Source organism: Convolutriloba macropyga, unplaced genomic scaffold (genome assembly GCF_964194025.1).
Source record: "Convolutriloba macropyga unplaced genomic scaffold, txConMacr16.3 SCAFFOLD_4003, whole genome shotgun sequence".
NCBI classification, from domain to species: Eukaryota; Metazoa; Xenacoelomorpha; order Acoela; family Convolutidae; genus Convolutriloba; species Convolutriloba macropyga.
Genome location: NW_027452404.1, coordinates 12,501 through 24,005, shown reverse-complemented (window position 1 = coordinate 24,005; position 11,505 = coordinate 12,501).

Below are 11,505 nucleotides of genomic sequence, written 5' to 3'. Positions count from 1 at the left end.
CAAGCTAGCTAGCTCAAGCTCAAGCCAGCTAGCTCAAGCTCAATCTCAAGCTAGCTAGCTAGCTCAAGCTCAAGCTAGCTAGCTCAAGCTCAAGCTAGCTAGCTAGCTAGCTCAAGCTCAAGCTCAAGCTAGCTAGCTCAAGCTCAAGCTCAAGCTAGCTAGCTCAAGCTCAAGCTCAAGCTAGCTAGCTCAAGCTCAAGCTCAAGCTAGCTAGCTCAAGCTCAAGCTCAAGCTAGCTAGCTAGCTCAAGCTCAAGCTAGCTAGCTCAAGCTCAAGCTCAAGCTCAAGCTAGCTAGCTAGCTAGCTCAAGCTCAAGCTCAAGCTAGCTAGCTAGCTCAAGCTCAAGCTAGCTAGCTCAAGCTCAAGCCAGCTAGCTCAAGCTCAAGCTCAAGCTAGCTAGCTAGCTCAAGCTCAAGCTAGCTAGCTCAAGCTCAAGCCAGCTAGCTCAAGCTCAAGCTCAAGCTCAAGCTAGCTAGCTAGCTCAAGCTCAAGCTAGATAGCTAGCTCAAGCTAGCTAGCTAGCTCAAGCTCAAGCTCAAGCTAGCTAGCTAGCTAGCTCAAGCTCAAGCTAGCTAGCTCAAGCTCAAGCCAGCTAGCTCAAGCTCAAGCTCAAGCTAGCTAGCTAGCTCAAGCTCAAGCTAGCTAGCTCAAGCTCAAGCTCAAGCGAGCTAGCTAGCTCAAGCTCAAGCTAGCTAGCTAGCTCAAGCTCAAGCTAGCTAACTCAAGCTAACTCAGCTAGCTCAAGCTAACTCAAGCTAGCTAAAGCTAACTCAAGCTAACTCAAGCTAACTCAAGCTAACTCAAGCTAGCTAAAGCTAACTCAAGCTAACTCAAGCTAACCCGAGCTAACTCAAGCTAGCTCAAGCTAACCCAAGCTAGCTAAAGCTAACTCAAGCTAACTCAAGCTAATTCAAGCTAACTCAAGCTAACTCAAGCTAACTCAAGCTAACTCAAGCTAGCTAAAGCTAACTCAAGCTAACTCAAGCTAACTCAAGCTAACCCGAGCTAACTCAAGCTAACTGAAGGTAGCTAAAGCTAGTTCAAGCTAACTCAAGCTAGCTAAAGCTAAGACAAGCTAACTCAAGCTAACTCAAGCTAACTCAAGCTAACTCAAGCTAACTCAAGCTAGTTCAAGCTAACTCAAGCTAACTCAAGCTAACTCAAGCTAGCTAAAGCTAACTCAAGCTAACTCAAGCTAACTCAAGCTAACCCGAGCTAACTCAAGCTAACTCAAGGTAGCTAAAGCTAGTTCAAGCTAACTCAAGCTAGCTAAAGCTAAGACAAGCTAACTCAAGCTAACTCAAGCTAACTCAAGCTAACTCAAGCTAACTCAAGCTAGTTCAAGCTAACTCAAGCTAGCTAAAGCTAACTCAAGCTAACTCAAGCTAACTCAAGCTAGCTCAAGCTAACTCAAGCTAGTTCAAGCTAACTCAAGCTAGCTAAAGCTAACTCAAGCTAACTCAAGCTAACTCAAGCTAACTCAAGCTAGCTAAAGCTAACTCAAGCTAACTCAAGCTAACCCGAGCTAACTCAAGCTAGCTCAAGCTAACCCAAGCTAGCTAAAGCTAACTCAAGCTAACTCAAGCTAATTCAAGCTAACTCAAGCTAACTCAAGCTAACTCAAGCTAACTCAAGCTAGCTAAAGCTAACTCAAGCTAACTCAAGCTAACTCAAGCTAACCCGAGCTAACTCAAGCTAACTCAAGGTAGCTAAAGCTAGTTCAAGCTAACTCAAGCTAGCTAAAGCTAAGACAAGCTAACTCAAGCTAACTCAAGCTAACTCAAGCTAACTCAAGCTAACTCAAGCTAACTCAAGCTAGCTAAAGCTAACTCAAGCTAACTCAAGCTAACTCAAGCTAACCCGAGCTAACTCAAGCTAACTCAAGGTAGCTAAAGCTAGTTCAAGCTAACTCAAGCTAGCTAAAGCTAAGACAAGCTAACTCAAGCTAACTCAAGCTAACTCAAGCTAACTCAAGCTAACTAAAGCTAGTTCAAGCTAACTCAAGCTAGCTAAAGCTAACTCAAGCTAACTCAAGCTAACTCAAGCTAGCTCAAGCTAACTCAAGCTAGTTCAAGCTAACTCAAGCTAGCTAAAGCTAACTCAAGCTAACTCAAGCTAACTCAAGCTAACTCAAGCTAGCTAAAGCTAACTCAAGCTAACTCAAGCTAACCCGAGCTAACTCAAGCTAGCTCAAGCTAACCCAAGCTAGCTAAAGCTAACTCAAGCTAACTCAAGCTAATTCAAGCTAACTCAAGCTAACTCAAGCTAACTCAAGCTAACTCAAGCTAGCTAAAGCTAACTCAAGCTAACTCAAGCTAACTCAAGCTAACCCGAGCTAACTCAAGCTAACTCAAGGTAGCTAAAGCTAGTTCAAGCTAACTCAAGCTAGCTAAAGCTAAGACAAGCTAACTCAAGCTAACTCAAGCTAACTCAAGCTAACTCAAGCTAACTCAAGCTAACTCAAGCTAGTTCAAGCTAACTCAAGCTAACTCAAGCTAACTCAAGCTAGCTAAAGCTAACTCAAGCTAACTCAAGCTAACTCAAGCTAACCCGAGCTAACTCAAGCTAACTCAAGGTAGCTAAAGCTAGTTCAAGCTAGCTCAAGCTAGCTAAAGCTAAGACAAGCTAACTCAAGCTAACTCAAGCTAACTCAAGCTAACTCAAGCTAGTTCAAGCTAACTCAAGCTAGCTAAAGCTAACTCAAGCTAACTCAAGCTAACTCAAGCTAGCTCAAGCTAACTCAAGCTAGTTCAAGCTAACTCAAGCTAGCTAAAGCTAACTCAAGCTAACTCAAGCTAACTCAAGCTAGCTCAAGCTAACTCAAGCTAACTCAAGCTAACTCAAGCTAACCCGAGCTAACTCAAGCTAACTCAAGGTAGCTAAAGCTAGTTCAAGCTAGCTCAAGCTAGCTAAAGCTAAGACAAGCTAACTCAAGCTAACTCAAGCTAACTCAAGCTAACTCAAGCTAGTTCAAGCTAACTCAAGCTAGCTAAAGCTAACTCAAGCTAACTCAAGCTAACTCAAGCTAGCTCAAGCTAACTCAAGCTAGTTCAAGCTAACTCAAGCTAGCTAAAGCTAACTCAAGCTAACTCAAGCTAACTCAAGCTAGCTCAAGCTAACTCAAGCTAGTTCAAGCTAACTCAAGCTAGCTAAAGCTAACTCAAGCTAACTCAAGCTAACTCAAGCTAACTCAAGCTAGCTAAAGCTAACTCAAGCTAACTCAAGCTAACCCGAGCTAACTCAAGCTAGCTCAAGCTAACCCAAGCTAGCTAAAGCTAACTCAAGCTAACTCAAGCTAATTCAAGCTAACTCAAGCTAACTCAAGCTAACTCAAGCTAACTCAAGCTAGCTAAAGCTAACTCAAGCTAACTCAAGCTAACTCAAGCTAACCCGAGCTAACTCAAGCTAACTCAAGGTAGCTAAAGCTAGTTCAAGCTAACTCAAGCTAGCTAAAGCTAAGACAAGCTAACTCAAGCTAACTCAAGCTAACTCAAGCTAACTCAAGCTAACTCAAGCTAGTTCAAGCTAACTCAAGCTAACTCAAGCTAACTCAAGCTAGCTAAAGCTAACTCAAGCTAACTCAAGCTAACTCAAGCTAACCCGAGCTAACTCAAGCTAACTCAAGGTAGCTAAAGCTAGTTCAAGCTAGCTCAAGCTAGCTAAAGCTAAGACAAGCTAACTCAAGCTAACTCAAGCTAACTCAAGCTAGTTCAAGCTAACTCAAGCTAGCTAAAGCTAACTCAAGCTAACTCAAGCTAACTCAAGCTAGCTCAAGCTAACTCAAGCTAGTTCAAGCTAACTCAAGCTAGCTAAAGCTAACTCAAGCTAACTCAAGCTAACTCAAGCTAACTCAAGCTAGCTAAAGCTAACTCAAGCTAACTCAAGCTAACCCGAGCTAACTCAAGCTAGCTCAAGCTAACCCAAGCTAGCTAAAGCTAACTCAAGCTAACTCAAGCTAATTCAAGCTAACTCAAGCTAACTCAAGCTAACTCAAGCTAACTCAAGCTAGCTAAAGCTAACTCAAGCTAACTCAAGCTAACTCAAGCTAACCCGAGCTAACTCAAGCTAACTCAAGGTAGCTAAAGCTAGTTCAAGCTAACTCAAGCTAGCTAAAGCTAAGACAAGCTAACTCAAGCTAACTCAAGCTAACTCAAGCTAACTCAAGCTAACTCAAGCTAACTCAAGCTAGCTAAAGCTAACTCAAGCTAACTCAAGCTAACTCAAGCTAACCCGAGCTAACTCAAGCTAACTCAAGGTAGCTAAAGCTAGTTCAAGCTAACTCAAGCTAGCTAAAGCTAAGACAAGCTAACTCAAGCTAACTCAAGCTAACTCAAGCTAACTCAAGCTAACTAAAGCTAGTTCAAGCTAACTCAAGCTAGCTAAAGCTAACTCAAGCTAACTCAAGCTAACTCAAGCTAGCTCAAGCTAACTCAAGCTAGTTCAAGCTAACTCAAGCTAGCTAAAGCTAACTCAAGCTAACTCAAGCTAACTCAAGCTAACTCAAGCTAGCTAAAGCTAACTCAAGCTAACTCAAGCTAACCCGAGCTAACTCAAGCTAGCTCAAGCTAACCCAAGCTAGCTAAAGCTAACTCAAGCTAACTCAAGCTAACTAAAGCTAGTTCAAGCTAACTCAAGCTAGCTAAAGCTAACTCAAGCTAACTCAAGCTAACTCAAGCTAGCTCAAGCTAACTCAAGCTAGTTCAAGCTAACTCAAGCTAGCTAAAGCTAACTCAAGCTAACTCAAGCTAACTCAAGCTAACTCAAGCTAGCTAAAGCTAACTCAAGCTAACTCAAGCTAACCCGAGCTAACTCAAGCTAGCTCAAGCTAACCCAAGCTAGCTAAAGCTAACTCAAGCTAACTCAAGCTAATTCAAGCTAACTCAAGCTAACTCAAGCTAACTCAAGCTAACTCAAGCTAGCTAAAGCTAACTCAAGCTAACTCAAGCTAACTCAAGCTAACCCGAGCTAACTCAAGCTAACTCAAGGTAGCTAAAGCTAGTTCAAGCTAACTCAAGCTAGCTAAAGCTAAGACAAGCTAACTCAAGCTAACTCAAGCTAACTCAAGCTAACTCAAGCTAACTCAAGCTAACTCAAGCTAGCTAAAGCTAACTCAAGCTAACTCAAGCTAACTCAAGCTAACCCGAGCTAACTCAAGCTAACTCAAGGTAGCTAAAGCTAGTTCAAGCTAACTCAAGCTAGCTAAAGCTAAGACAAGCTAACTCAAGCTAACTCAAGCTAACTCAAGCTAACTCAAGCTAACTAAAGCTAGTTCAAGCTAACTCAAGCTAGCTAAAGCTAACTCAAGCTAACTCAAGCTAACTCAAGCTAGCTCAAGCTAACTCAAGCTAGTTCAAGCTAACTCAAGCTAGCTAAAGCTAACTCAAGCTAACTCAAGCTAACTCAAGCTAACTCAAGCTAGCTAAAGCTAACTCAAGCTAACTCAAGCTAACCCGAGCTAACTCAAGCTAGCTCAAGCTAACCCAAGCTAGCTAAAGCTAACTCAAGCTAACTCAAGCTAATTCAAGCTAACTCAAGCTAACTCAAGCTAACTCAAGCTAACTCAAGCTAGCTAAAGCTAACTCAAGCTAACTCAAGCTAACTCAAGCTAACCCGAGCTAACTCAAGCTAACTCAAGGTAGCTAAAGCTAGTTCAAGCTAACTCAAGCTAGCTAAAGCTAAGACAAGCTAACTCAAGCTAACTCAAGCTAACTCAAGCTAACTCAAGCTAACTCAAGCTAACTCAAGCTAGTTCAAGCTAACTCAAGCTAACTCAAGCTAACTCAAGCTAGCTAAAGCTAACTCAAGCTAACTCAAGCTAACTCAAGCTAACCCGAGCTAACTCAAGCTAACTCAAGGTAGCTAAAGCTAGTTCAAGCTAGCTCAAGCTAGCTAAAGCTAAGACAAGCTAACTCAAGCTAACTCAAGCTAACTCAAGCTAACTCAAGCTAGTTCAAGCTAACTCAAGCTAGCTAAAGCTAACTCAAGCTAACTCAAGCTAACTCAAGCTAGCTCAAGCTAACTCAAGCTAGTTCAAGCTAACTCAAGCTAGCTAAAGCTAACTCAAGCTAACTCAAGCTAACTCAAGCTAGCTCAAGCTAACTCAAGCTAACTCAAGCTAACTCAAGCTAACCCGAGCTAACTCAAGCTAACTCAAGGTAGCTAAAGCTAGTTCAAGCTAGCTCAAGCTAGCTAAAGCTAAGACAAGCTAACTCAAGCTAACTCAAGCTAACTCAAGCTAACTCAAGCTAGTTCAAGCTAACTCAAGCTAGCTAAAGCTAACTCAAGCTAACTCAAGCTAACTCAAGCTAGCTCAAGCTAACTCAAGCTAGTTCAAGCTAACTCAAGCTAGCTAAAGCTAACTCAAGCTAACTCAAGCTAACTCAAGCTAGCTCAAGCTAACTCAAGCTAGTTCAAGCTAACTCAAGCTAGCTAAAGCTAACTCAAGCTAACTCAAGCTAACTCAAGCTAACTCAAGCTAGCTAAAGCTAACTCAAGCTAACTCAAGCTAACCCGAGCTAACTCAAGCTAGCTCAAGCTAACCCAAGCTAGCTAAAGCTAACTCAAGCTAACTCAAGCTAATTCAAGCTAACTCAAGCTAACTCAAGCTAACTCAAGCTAACTCAAGCTAGCTAAAGCTAACTCAAGCTAACTCAAGCTAACTCAAGCTAACCCGAGCTAACTCAAGCTAACTCAAGGTAGCTAAAGCTAGTTCAAGCTAACTCAAGCTAGCTAAAGCTAAGACAAGCTAACTCAAGCTAACTCAAGCTAACTCAAGCTAACTCAAGCTAACTCAAGCTAGTTCAAGCTAACTCAAGCTAACTCAAGCTAACTCAAGCTAGCTAAAGCTAACTCAAGCTAACTCAAGCTAACTCAAGCTAACCCGAGCTAACTCAAGCTAACTCAAGGTAGCTAAAGCTAGTTCAAGCTAGCTCAAGCTAGCTAAAGCTAAGACAAGCTAACTCAAGCTAACTCAAGCTAACTCAAGCTAGTTCAAGCTAACTCAAGCTAGCTAAAGCTAACTCAAGCTAACTCAAGCTAACTCAAGCTAGCTCAAGCTAACTCAAGCTAGTTCAAGCTAACTCAAGCTAGCTAAAGCTAACTCAAGCTAACTCAAGCTAACTCAAGCTAACTCAAGCTAGCTAAAGCTAACTCAAGCTAACTCAAGCTAACCCGAGCTAACTCAAGCTAGCTCAAGCTAACCCAAGCTAGCTAAAGCTAACTCAAGCTAACTCAAGCTAATTCAAGCTAACTCAAGCTAACTCAAGCTAACTCAAGCTAACTCAAGCTAGCTAAAGCTAACTCAAGCTAACTCAAGCTAACTCAAGCTAACCCGAGCTAACTCAAGCTAACTCAAGGTAGCTAAAGCTAGTTCAAGCTAACTCAAGCTAGCTAAAGCTAAGACAAGCTAACTCAAGCTAACTCAAGCTAACTCAAGCTAACTCAAGCTAACTCAAGCTAACTCAAGCTAGTTCAAGCTAACTCAAGCTAACTCAAGCTAACTCAAGCTAGCTAAAGCTAACTCAAGCTAACTCAAGCTAACTCAAGCTAACCCGAGCTAACTCAAGCTAACTCAAGGTAGCTAAAGCTAGTTCAAGCTAACTCAAGCTAGCTAAAGCTAAGACAAGCTAACTCAAGCTAACTCAAGCTAACTCAAGCTAACTCAAGCTAACTAAAGCTAGTTCAAGCTAACTCAAGCTAGCTAAAGCTAACTCAAGCTAACTCAAGCTAACTCAAGCTAGCTCAAGCTAACTCAAGCTAGTTCAAGCTAACTCAAGCTAGCTAAAGCTAACTCAAGCTAACTCAAGCTAACTCAAGCTAACTCAAGCTAGCTAAAGCTAACTCAAGCTAACTCAAGCTAACCCGAGCTAACTCAAGCTAGCTCAAGCTAACCCAAGCTAGCTAAAGCTAACTCAAGCTAACTCAAGCTAACTCAAGCTAACTCAAGCTAACTCAAGCTAGCTAAAGCTAACTCAAGCTAACTCAAGCTAACTCAAGCTAACCCGAGCTAACTCAAGCTAACTCAAGGTAGCTAAAGCTAGTTCAAGCTAACTCAAGCTAGCTAAAGCTAAGACAAGCTAACTCAAGCTAACTCAAGCTAACTCAAGCTAACTCAAGCTAACTAAAGCTAGTTCAAGCTAACTCAAGCTAGCTAAAGCTAACTCAAGCTAACTCAAGCTAACTCAAGCTAGCTCAAGCTAACTCAAGCTAGTTCAAGCTAACTCAAGCTAGCTAAAGCTAACTCAAGCTAACTCAAGCTAACTCAAGCTAACTCAAGCTAGCTAAAGCTAACTCAAGCTAACTCAAGCTAACCCGAGCTAACTCAAGCTAGCTCAAGCTAACCCAAGCTAGCTAAAGCTAACTCAAGCTAACTCAAGCTAATTCAAGCTAACTCAAGCTAACTCAAGCTAACTCAAGCTAACTCAAGCTAGCTAAAGCTAACTCAAGCTAACTCAAGCTAACTCAAGCTAACCCGAGCTAACTCAAGCTAACTCAAGGTAGCTAAAGCTAGTTCAAGCTAACTCAAGCTAGCTAAAGCTAAGACAAGCTAACTCAAGCTAACTCAAGCTAACTCAAGCTAACTCAAGCTAACTCAAGCTAACTCAAGCTAGTTCAAGCTAACTCAAGCTAACTCAAGCTAACTCAAGCTAGCTAAAGCTAACTCAAGCTAACTCAAGCTAACTCAAGCTAACCCGAGCTAACTCAAGCTAACTCAAGGTAGCTAAAGCTAGTTCAAGCTAGCTCAAGCTAGCTAAAGCTAAGACAAGCTAACTCAAGCTAACTCAAGCTAACTCAAGCTAACTCAAGCTAGTTCAAGCTAACTCAAGCTAGCTAAAGCTAACTCAAGCTAACTCAAGCTAACTCAAGCTAGCTCAAGCTAACTCAAGCTAGTTCAAGCTAACTCAAGCTAGCTAAAGCTAACTCAAGCTAACTCAAGCTAACTCAAGCTAGCTCAAGCTAACTCAAGCTAACTCAAGCTAACTCAAGCTAACCCGAGCTAACTCAAGCTAACTCAAGGTAGCTAAAGCTAGTTCAAGCTAGCTCAAGCTAGCTAAAGCTAAGACAAGCTAACTCAAGCTAACTCAAGCTAACTCAAGCTAACTCAAGCTAGTTCAAGCTAACTCAAGCTAGCTAAAGCTAACTCAAGCTAACTCAAGCTAACTCAAGCTAGCTCAAGCTAACTCAAGCTAGTTCAAGCTAACTCAAGCTAGCTAAAGCTAACTCAAGCTAACTCAAGCTAACTCAAGCTAGCTCAAGCTAACTCAAGCTAGTTCAAGCTAACTCAAGCTAGCTAAAGCTAACTCAAGCTAACTCAAGCTAACTCAAGCTAACTCAAGCTAGCTAAAGCTAACTCAAGCTAACTCAAGCTAACCCGAGCTAACTCAAGCTAGCTCAAGCTAACCCAAGCTAGCTAAAGCTAACTCAAGCTAACTCAAGCTAATTCAAGCTAACTCAAGCTAACTCAAGCTAACTCAAGCTAACTCAAGCTAGCTAAAGCTAACTCAAGCTAACTCAAGCTAACTCAAGCTAACCCGAGCTAACTCAAGCTAACTCAAGGTAGCTAAAGCTAGTTCAAGCTAACTCAAGCTAGCTAAAGCTAAGACAAGCTAACTCAAGCTAACTCAAGCTAACTCAAGCTAACTCAAGCTAACTCAAGCTAGTTCAAGCTAACTTAATGAAGTTAACCCAAGCTAACTTGGGTTAATGAAGTCAAACTCAAGCTAACCCGAGCTAACTCAAGCTAACTCAAGCTAATTCAAGCTAACTCAAGCTAACTCAAGCTAATTCAAGCTAACTCAAGCTAATTCAAGCTAACTCAAGCTAGCTCAAGCTAACTCAAGCTAACCCAAGCTAACTTAAGCTAGCTTAAGCTAATTAAAGCTAATTAAAGCTAACTCAAGCTAACCCAAGCTAACTTAAGCTAGCTCTAGCTGGCTGCCACTGTTAGGCCATTTGGGAGCGCTTTTCTCGCACTCTGATTGGCTGCCACTGTTAGGCCATTTGGGAGCGCTTTTCTCGCACTCTGATTGGCTGCCACTGTTAGGCCATTTGGGAGCGCTTTTCTCGCACTCTGATTGGCTGCCACTGTTAGGCCATTTGGGAGCGCTTTTCTCGCACTCTGATTGGCTGCCACTGTTAGGCCATTTGGGAGCGCTTTTCTCGCACTCTGATTGGCTGCCACTGTTAGGCCATTTGGGAGCGCTTTTCTCGCACTCTGATTGGCTGCCACTGTTAGGCCATTTGGGAGCGCTTTTCTCGCACTCTGATTGGCTGCCACTGTTAGGCCATTTGGGAGCGCTTTTCTCGCACTCTGATTGGCTGCCACTGTTAGGCCATTTGGGAGCGCTTTTCTCGCACTCTGATTGGCTGCCACTGTTAGGCCATTTGGGAGCGCTTTTCTCGCACTCTGATTGGCTGCCACTGTTAGGCCATTTGGGAGCGCTTTTCTCGCACTCTGATTGGCTGCCACTGTTAGGCCATTTGGGAGCGCTTTTCTCGCACTCTGATTGGCTGCCACTGTTAGGCCATTTGGGAGCGCTTTTCTCGCACTCTGATTGGCTGCCACTGTTAGGCCATTTGGGAGCGCTTTTCTCGCACTCTGATTGGCTGCCACTGTTAGGCCATTTGGGAGCGCTTTTCTCGCACTCTGATTGGCTGCCACTGTTAGGCCATTTGGGAGCGCTTTTCTCGCACTCTGATTGGCTGCCACTGTTAGGCCATTTGGGAGCGCTTTTCTCGCACTCTGATTGGCTGCCACTGTTAGGCCATTTGGGAGCGCTTTTCTCGCACTCTGATTGGCTGCCACTGTTAGGCCATTTGGGAGCGCTTTTCTCGCACTCTGATTGGCTGCCACTGTTAGGCCATTTGGGAGCGCTTTTCTCGCACTCTGATTGGCTGCCACTGTTAGGCCATTTGGGAGCGCTTTTCTCGCACTCTGATTGGCTGCCACTGTTAGGCCATTTGGGAGCGCTTTTCTCGCACTCTGATTGGCTGCCACTGTTAGGCCATTTGGGAGCGCTTTTCTCGCACTCTGATTGGCTGCCACTGTTAGGCCATTTGGGAGCGCTTTTCTCGCACTCTGATTGGCTGCCACTGTTAGGCCATTTGGGAGCGCTTTTCTCGCACTCTGATTGGCTGCCACTGTTAGGCCATTTGGGAGCGCTTTTCTCGCACTCTGATTGGCTGCCACTGTTAGGCCATTTGGGAGCGCTTTTCTCGCACTCTGATTGGCTGCCACTGTTAGGCCATTTGGGAGCGCTTTTCTCGCACTCTGATTGGCTGCCACTGTTAGGCCATTTGGGAGCGCTTTTCTCGCACTCTGATTGGCTGCCAGTGTTAGGCCATTTGGGAGCGCTTTTCTCGCACTCTGATTGGCTGCCAGTGTTAGGCCATTTGGGAGCGCTTTTCTCGCACTCTGATTGGCTGCCAGTGTTAGGCCATTTGGGAGCGCATAGATGACGAGGCAACACTTTCAGACAGCAAAGCGATGCTTCAGCTTACTTCAGC